Below are 9,363 nucleotides of genomic sequence, written 5' to 3'. Positions count from 1 at the left end.
CCAGCTGTAGTCAAACATCGCAGTCGTTCTCCTCCAGCTACAGGACCTGGGAACCACCTCTGCGACAACAACACTCTGCTCTGATTGGCTGAAGGCTTCACGGACACAAAAGAAGTGACTTCAGATTCAAATTCAGATCCATTATCTGCTGTTTATTTCTTCCCAAAGAGGATGAGATGGGTTTTCCCCTTCTGATAGTTCTACAGCTGTGTAGTTCAGAATTTTGTAGGTGCAAGATACTTAATGATTGTGTATGTTGTATTTGTGTTCTTATTTTTCTAACTATTTGAAACTTAAATAGAACATATAGGAATGCATGGAGGATATGTAGACAGTTTTTTTTAATATGTATAGGTATTTATATATATATATACTGTCACAAAACGGCTCTAAGCTTGTGATAATAAGGGGACCAGTCAGGTTAAAGTACCAATCATATTTTATTTATCAGCAAGTCAATTAAACAACTTACAAAAATATGAGTTGTGCAGGTGTTTGTATCAGTAGTGATTGAATTGTTTGGCTGCGGGCATACAGACATATGGTTACATTTCTGAGTCATTTGATTTAGATTTGAGAGGATTTTTGAAAAGAGCAAGGACCAGGAAGGCATAAATCAAAACAGCAAGATGAGAGTCTTTGATTCTTGAAGAAACAATAAACTTTGATTCCGTTGAGATGTGAAAAGACTTGAGATCGACCTTTGCTGTTGCTCACTGATGAGAAGTTAAAGTGTCCGATTTGACGGCTGCCTTCTCTCACTCCACCCCTGCAGCCGCCGGCAGATGACGTTGGCGGATCATCACAGACACAGACAGACCGAGTTCATGTCAAACGCACCACCTACCACCAAACTCCATATTGTGTTCTTGTCTTGATTGAGATATACCCCTAGCAGCATAAAATTACATCCTGTGCATTTAATGTACAAGGTGAATTCGTCTTCTTCATCAAAAGAGAAAAACTTGGTAAGACGATTGCCGCTCTCATGAATATTCAAACGCAGACAAATCTTCGACAGTAACAGAAAATAAATGAAGGTGTCAGGGGCTTCATATTTTTACCTTTCAAAAAAAGTCTTCGACATTCTCTTTAGAAAGACTTTTCAGTGCAGCCTCACGGGCACCGCTCTTAAGAAGAGCCAGGAGTTTTTCCTCGTCTGATGATGATGTCACCTCCTCCTCCTCCTCCTCCTCCTCCTCCTCCTCCTCCTCCTCCTCACAACTCCTTCATCAGCAAGGTCAGGCGGCTCCCAGCGTGGGGCTCCAGTGTGGCGGTGCTAATGCAGTCAGCTGGATATAATGGGGAGTTTTTGGGAAGCGGACCTTCAGCGTGACCCTGGAGACGAGGTAGAAAAGCTGAGTAAATTATTCATCAGCCGTCACTGATCCCAATATAAAAATAAATAAATATGCGATGAGTCCCATGCAAATGAAGACGCCGGTTAAGGCCGAGGATTCTGCAACAAATCAAAGAATGCACAGACGCCCACCACCTCGGGAGCTCCTTTAAACAGAAATCAAAGCAGGAAAATATGTTATTTTTCGCTCTTTTATTACTCGATTTCACCATATGTTATCCAGCATTGTGCACAAGAGCCATTAGAGACAACCTCTCTGTGATGAGACATTATCTCTGTGCCAAAATGTGTGGGCGTTCTTTGCATCCTCATATACAGCACACTCACGAGCATCCTCATGACGCCATTAGGAGCACATACACACTGACGGGAACAATCAGTGGGACATACACTATACCTCGCAACATATGCTCAGAGTTATACAGACTGTAACTAACATTTTGTTTATTGCATGCTAATTGACACTGCCTTTTTTCCTGTCCAGCTTAGGGTTGAATTAATTATTCATCCATTTTCTGTATTTTGAGTGCCCTTTATATATTAATACTGTGTGTGTGCCAGCATGACGTTTGGAAGTCAAACCTTTGCGGCCCATTTTTCTGTTGCAAAAAGGCCACCAAGTGCTTTTCCATTCTCAGACGTTTTTGTTTGACAGCCTGCTCTGAAAAGGGGTTTTGTTGGCATCCATTAGAGTGTTTTGTGCACTGCCGCTTTTACAGTAAAAACCCCTCACTACCCCTGCTGTTGTGCGTATATCCCACACGCATGCACAGAAGTAGGCCTGCGCATACACCCCCGTGCCCAGCCCATCCCCCACAGCCTACAGCCACACTCGGTGGGGGGAAAGAGACGGGAGGTCAGGCTGGAGAACGATGGGAGTTGGTGTTAGTTACTATGGTAGCCAGTCAGACCCTGCTTCCCTGGGAGCACTGTGTAAGAGGGTGGCATTACTGTCAGTAAATAGATGTCTTACTTAAGAACACCACTTTACCAGAGCTGGCTGGCGGCTTATCAGATCCACACAAACTAACGCTGAATGATCAAATGTGTTGCACAAAAATCAAATGGTTTGCAGCCTACACAGTGTCAGCAGTTTGCGGAGCTGTTATTCCTATCTCAAGGAGGCCACCTGGTAAGTGGTGAAATATGGGACAGGTCACCAGCGAGCCAGCACTCGCCCGGCTGCCTGAGATTAATGCACAGTGCACACTTTATCCAAAGTGACTTTGTACTCGTCAGTTCAGTTTGGCTTCTGTGTCATGACTAGTTCATCTATGGGCTGAATCACTCAAATTATATGAAGATATTATTCCCTGCTTCCATCTAGAGGTATCGGCCTGTGCAGACATTTGGTTTTAGTTTGTCAGATTTTTAAATACAAGATTTTTGTATAGACAGAAATTCCAATAAAAACTCTAGAGAACTCAGTTGCACTTTATGATGTGAGCAACATTAACTAAATTTAATTCACATATATTGTATTGAGGTAAGTCTTAGGGTAACGTTTAAATAAATAAATGAGAATGAAGTTGTTATATTACAACAACAAAGTTGTTATTTTACAAGGCTAGGTGTCATGGTAGAGGGGGGGTATGAGAGCATTAGTCTGTGGGTTATGTTTAAATGAGGAATTTGGAGCATCTTGTGAAGTTATACTTTAGTATAAGTTTCACAAATAACAAAATACTTAATCTTTTGTCACAACAGCATCACATTGGCATAACAAGTATAAGGACTTTGAAAAGATTGTGTAAGAAATGGTCGCTATAACGTTGCTTACATCCGCGTGATATCATTCTTGTAAAATTGCCACTTTATTCCCATAAAATTACAACTATATTCTGTTAATATCATGACTTTCCTTTCATAAAATTACGAATTTATTCTCATAATAAAATGACTTCATTCAAAGAAATGATTACTTTATTCTTGTATTATTACAACATTGTTCAATTAATATCATGACTTTATTTTTTTCAAATGTTGACTTTGTTTTTATTAAATTATTACCTTATTCTTGAAATGTTATGACTTTATTCATGTTAAAGTGTGACATACATTTTGTAATGTCATGAGTTTCTACTGAATTACGACTTTATTCTCGGAATCACAGAATATATTTTCTTTAACATGGCCATCCTAAGGTGGAGCTAAAAATACCTTTGAAAATATGCATCTACTGTATACTTGATTTTAACAAAACTTTAGATGAGCACCTTCAAACTCTGCTTGGGATTAATAAGTACACACAGTGTGCCATGGTGCGTGTACGCACATCAGCATGTGAGGGTGGGGATTTTCTTTGACCATTTAAAATTTAAAAGTAGGTTATACAGGGTTGAAAATGTGTAAACACAGAGTGAAATACACTGACCATATCTCCAATATAATATTACGCAGTTAAGTAAAACAGGCAATGACATGTCAGTCACCAACATTTAAAATTTTCCATGTGGATCCATGTATTCACAATAATTCAAGATGACATATTCAAAACTGTCCAATGAAAGAGTTACCTCTCAGTCCACATGTTTACGCTTGGTAATGAAATAACATCATCAGTCGATATCTTCAGACGGAAAGAGATTCTGCATTTTAATGCCTTTAATGTGTATATTCACTGTGGGACATATAATCCACATGTAAATAACTGATTCAAAGCATTGCTATTCATACAAAACTGCATGAATAATGACCAGTGGGTGGATGGTACCGACAGGATGAAAGAGAGACATGTTTGTGATTGACCAGGGTAAAATCCCTGCTCTAATGAGCTGGTATGTACATATGTGAACATGGTTATCAAAATATTTACATTAAAAAAAAGAAATACACAGAATGATTATCCAATAACTTTTTGAACAGTTTACAATCAGAACTTTGCTTTTATGATTAAAACTCATTCTACATATTTCTCTCACAAAATGTGAATATTTGCTTTAAGACCATGAATGCAGCACACCACAGTCTCTTTGTTAGAGTCTGGTTGATTCTGTGTTCTTGCTTCACAAGGTCTGGGTTGGACAGTTTTTTCACCAGTCCCCTTCGGTGTCTCTGGAAATAAATTCTGAAGCCTGAGAAAATAATCCTTACAATGTCACCTGGGTTATCTCAGCTTCCAGGAGAGAGAGACCCCTGATGATGCCATCAGGATTATCCCAACATTCAGCTACACTTCAAATTTATAAAAATATAAAAAGTGTGTTATATAAACTGGGTTTGTGGTTGGGAAGATATTGCAATCAGGGAGCCAGGCAGAGTGATATAATGAATGAAAGCATTGTGTCTTATGGGAGGGATTCAGGTTGCTCATCATAGTGATGAAAAGTCAGGATTTCTCTGCCTCTCCTGCTCGAATTCTCAGGTTTCTCTTCAGCAACTAAAGTTCTCAGGGAATTGGAATCAGTCCATCACTTTGGTCCAGGCTGAAGTATTTCAACAACTAGATGGTTTCCCAAGACATTTTGTACGGATATTCATACTGAGTTAGATTATCTTTGGTTATCCTCTGAGTTTTACCCTATACCTTGTTAGACAAACATCAGCATATTTAGTACCTTACTGTGAGCAAGTTAATGCATTCTGATGTTAGCATTTACTGCAATGCACTGCTGTGCCTAAGTGGAGCCATATAGGGCTGCTAGCATAGTCTGCCTCTTGTCAGCATCACAACTTTACATAATATTACATAAAAAGACAGAACAAATGCTCTGCACGCATGCAGGAGGGACAGCCATCCATCCATCCATTCATCATCCATCTATCCATTTTCTATACCGCTTATCTGCTCAGGGTTGCAGGGGAGCTGGAGCCAATCTCAGATGATGTTGGATGAGAGGGAAAGTATAACATGGTCCCATCGACAATCATGCATGTGTGGTTGAAAACCCAAAAGTCCATATTAGTCATAAAAAAAGTTTTAAAGACATTTGTTGTAAGCCTGGTCATTGGCGAGGGCAACAAAACAAAGACAGAAGCTCCGAACATGGCTGTTAATTTGGAAATTAGGTGTTAACTCCACATATATTTGGAGCAGTTCACTCAACCTCTGCAGTGAGTGTTTACTCTTTCAGTCTGATTCAGCTTTGGCCGGGTGAGAACAATTTTAACGCCACTGACTGTTTCCTTGGCAAAGAGCCCAGAAAAGTCCATCATGGTCTGCTAACAACCAGCGATTGGAATCAGATCTGTTTTTGCTTGCTCCATCACAAAATTTCCACCCATGTACGATTTTCCAATGAACTAACATCTCCCTGTGAGTTCATATTGTCTGGCTGTGGTTTGCTTGGAATTGGCAGTAATCTCCTGAAACCAAATCGAAAAAAAAAAACCATTAAAGTTTCTCCTGTAGTTATAGACCAACAAAAAACAGCTTCATCAGCATCGTCACCCCCCAAACTGCTCACTCTGGGTGCTGCTTCTTAGAATTTATGTAATCTGCTCACACAGGAAGTGCTAATACAAGCCCAATTTTACTTTACTTTTACCTTCTTTACAAGGAATTTGCCACTGTCTAAGAAGAAAAGTAAATTTGTAGGAGAGCAGTACTTTAAGGGAGGCACTTATCTGTAAGCTTTGTTCCAGGATGGAATGACTCATAAATGACCACAAAGGCCCTCGAGACACACTACAAACTGAGACCAACAAAGGAAGGCTCTTCAAAGTGGTTGTGCTTCACTTCCACCCCTGCTCTAAGCTGTTAGAGGCTTCCCTATGAGTCACCTGAACACTTCTATTTATCACTGTCTCCCTGTTGCAGCAAAGTCATTCCTCAGTGGGGACAAGGAGATATTTGAGAAATGTCTTTTGAAAAAGCACATGGTTGCTGTCTAACCTCATTTTGTCCATATGTTTGTGAATGGAACCCTTAGCAGGAGGTTGAACACGCCACTTAATATGCATTACTAAATAGATACAATAAATCCAATAAGCAATAGGAATTTGAACGATAACAATATCAAAAATATTTACTATATTTACTTCTTCTATCTACTATATATCTTTATGTAATTCAGTTATTCAAAGGCCTTAAAACAAAAGAAGTAGAACTCATAGACTGTCACAGGAGGAGCACTTCTTTGGCTTTGATGAACATGAAATGTCTGAAATCCCAGGACAATTGAAAACCATGTTATAAAACATCTGGTTCTTCAATAAAAATTCAAAGGTCTATAAGAGATGTACATTTTGACACCCAAGGAGCGTTTCACTAAGAAACATCCATCCGTCAAGCATAGTTATGTAAGAAGAAGCTAAAGATTATCGTGTTGAGCTTTAAATAATTCACTGATAGATTCTCGTTCAGCTTGGGATAAATTAACCATGGTGCCATGTTTAGATTTTTGTTTAAAAAATACTTTGCTACTGTTCTGATCCACAACTCTGACCGGCTTCTCCTCCATATTTGGAGCAGGGGTGGGGTACCTGTTTACTATAAAAGCAGTGTCAAATTTATTCATGAGCCATATCAATTATTGAACGTATATGTCACACTAACCTATCTATTGATCTGACTGTCCTCACCTTTGGTAGAGCCATTCATTTATTTTAAAGAAGGAAGATCCTCCCTCGTATCAAACTTGACAATGAGGACATTGAAAGTTGTGCAATAATTCTTTGACACAAACTGACACTTTTCTGAGCAATTTTAATTTGTCGAGCAGAAGTAGTGCATGTTGTGATTTGGAGCTAAAATTGAAATTCAATGGAATTTTCCAAGGTATATATACTTATCTGGACACTCACCATGATTCTTGTTACAGGCATACAGTGGGAAGGGGCCGCACTGAAAGACAAGTTACGCTGCCACTTCATTCTTTAATTTTTTTTGGTCTTTCTTAGTTACTTTTGGTATTCATGAAGGATCTTGTCGGTCACATCAAATGTCTAGTCAGAGGTTTCCCACCCTTGATTTAAAACCCAAATCCTAATTTTATTTACAAATTGTTAAAGAAGCAGTTTTCAGACACAGACTCTAGAAAAATTTAATGATGATGGGGTCAAGACTGGAGTTTGCCTTTCACATAAGAACAACAGAGCTGGGTATTCTACTGTCAGATGTGTTGACTAGCGATCAGCTGGGGGTGACGCAGGAGGCCAGAGATGACATATTTATTCCCCTGTGGAGATCAAGTGTTTTTGTTTACAGCATCGTCACTGGTGTGGGCCCTTATCACCAAAACTTCTCCAGTCCGGTGTCTTACCAAGTTGACATCTCGTTGGTTCATACGTATATGGCTCCTCTGTTTTCCAAATGGAGATATTTATATTGTTGTCTTTTTAAGTTTTACAGTCCTAGTGTGTTAGACATGTCAGCAACATGCCCACTTGCTTGCAGTGATTCCTCCGGACATTAACCTGCTGTATTGTCACATGGGCTCCATTGGACATTATCCAGAGTTTTCACAAGGGGGCTGGCAGAAAATACTTGGTGATCTGTGACTCTGCAGGCCTCAGTGCATGTCCGAGCTCGGCTTTAGTGGAATGTTCAGATGTAGCTATGGAGTAAAGATGTAGGTAACAACAAATTCAGTTCTTACAGATCCACAACCAATGGATAAAAGACAACATGTAGTAAAGGAAATTGATCACTGATCTTTCCCAATGGCTTCACCCCAGGTCAGCAACAAGGCAATCCCAGAATTACACCCAGCCTTGTCACTTACAGTTGAATGAAACAGGAAGGGCGCATGTGCGTGTGTATGTGTGTGTGTGTGTGTGTATGTCTATGTGTATCGTCAGTTGGCAGAAAACTGGTAACAGCAGTGAGAGGATCAGGGGAACATGAAAATAGATTAAAGGGATTCATCCAGTTATCAAGCCACCGCAGACAATCTCTGCTAAGTGATATCAAGGCCATTCAAAGAGGACTCCACCAGCGACTGTTTCACACCCTCAACCCACCCACAATCTGCTGTCCACCGCCTCTGTGGGTGAGCTGTGTTCGCTCTCTCCAACCATAACTATAGATTTAATTAAACTGGGAAGAGGATTACTGATGAAATGCTGCAGTTTAACAGTGTCTCTGTGTGTAGGCTTACTCTGTTTCACTTTGAGCACTGAAAAAAAATTGATACCTTTCAGAATGGACTTACATTCTGGCTGCTGCGATGTGGAAGTTCAATACTCTAGTCCCCCTATGTAATGGAACATCTGTAGTATTTAGTTGTAATTGTGTCTGTGGCACTGATCCATGAAAGGACTGAAATGCAGTCGATTGCTCCGGAAAAAGCTTTTCAGTAGGTCGTGAGCAAAGACTTTTTTCTCAGCAGGAGCCATGTTCATGTTCGCAGGCACAAACTGCACACAGGCTCTCACCCAAGAAGGTGTAAATGGCACAGTTTTGAGTCGAATTTGAATGTCGGAGCAGTATGAGGATATTTTATGTTTTGTTTTTAGTTGTTGTTTTACATTTGAAGAAGTGGTCCCCAGTTATTTCAGTTAAATTGGATTTGGCTACAACGCTGTTTACCCCTGAAATTTCAAAAGTGTTTCATGGACACTTCACCCAACCCTCCATCGCCATACTGGTGAGTGGATAATGGGTGAATTTTCATTTTTTTTCGGGGACCATCTCTAAACTCACCTGTGTTTCAATAAGAACTGTGGCTGAAGGGACATTATGCATTTAGAGGTATGGGAAAAATATCAGTAAAAAAGAAGTTGGTACATTGGATGACCATGGTGCTCATGCATTAGCGTGATATATAGGTTAAAACAGAAGAGCACTCCTTATCAGCTGACTGAGAATGTCAATCCAATACGTGATCAGACTTTCAGCAAGAATAGCCCATCGACCATTACACAGAGAGGAATGTTATAGTAGGATACACCAAGATTGAGGAGGTGTGACAGCAACTCAGGGCATATGAGGTAACTGAAGGGCTTGATGAGTATGAAAATAATATGAATCATATGCTACAGCCCATCCAGTTACAAGATCTCAACCCACAACCCATTGTGGACTGTTTTTCTGACAGATCAGCAAAACATCAAATGAGAGC

This window comes from Limanda limanda, chromosome 21 (assembly GCF_963576545.1).
Source record: "Limanda limanda chromosome 21, fLimLim1.1, whole genome shotgun sequence".
Classification (NCBI taxonomy): Eukaryota; Metazoa; Chordata; class Actinopteri; order Pleuronectiformes; family Pleuronectidae; genus Limanda; species Limanda limanda.
Note: the sequence above shows the minus strand (reverse complement) of the source record.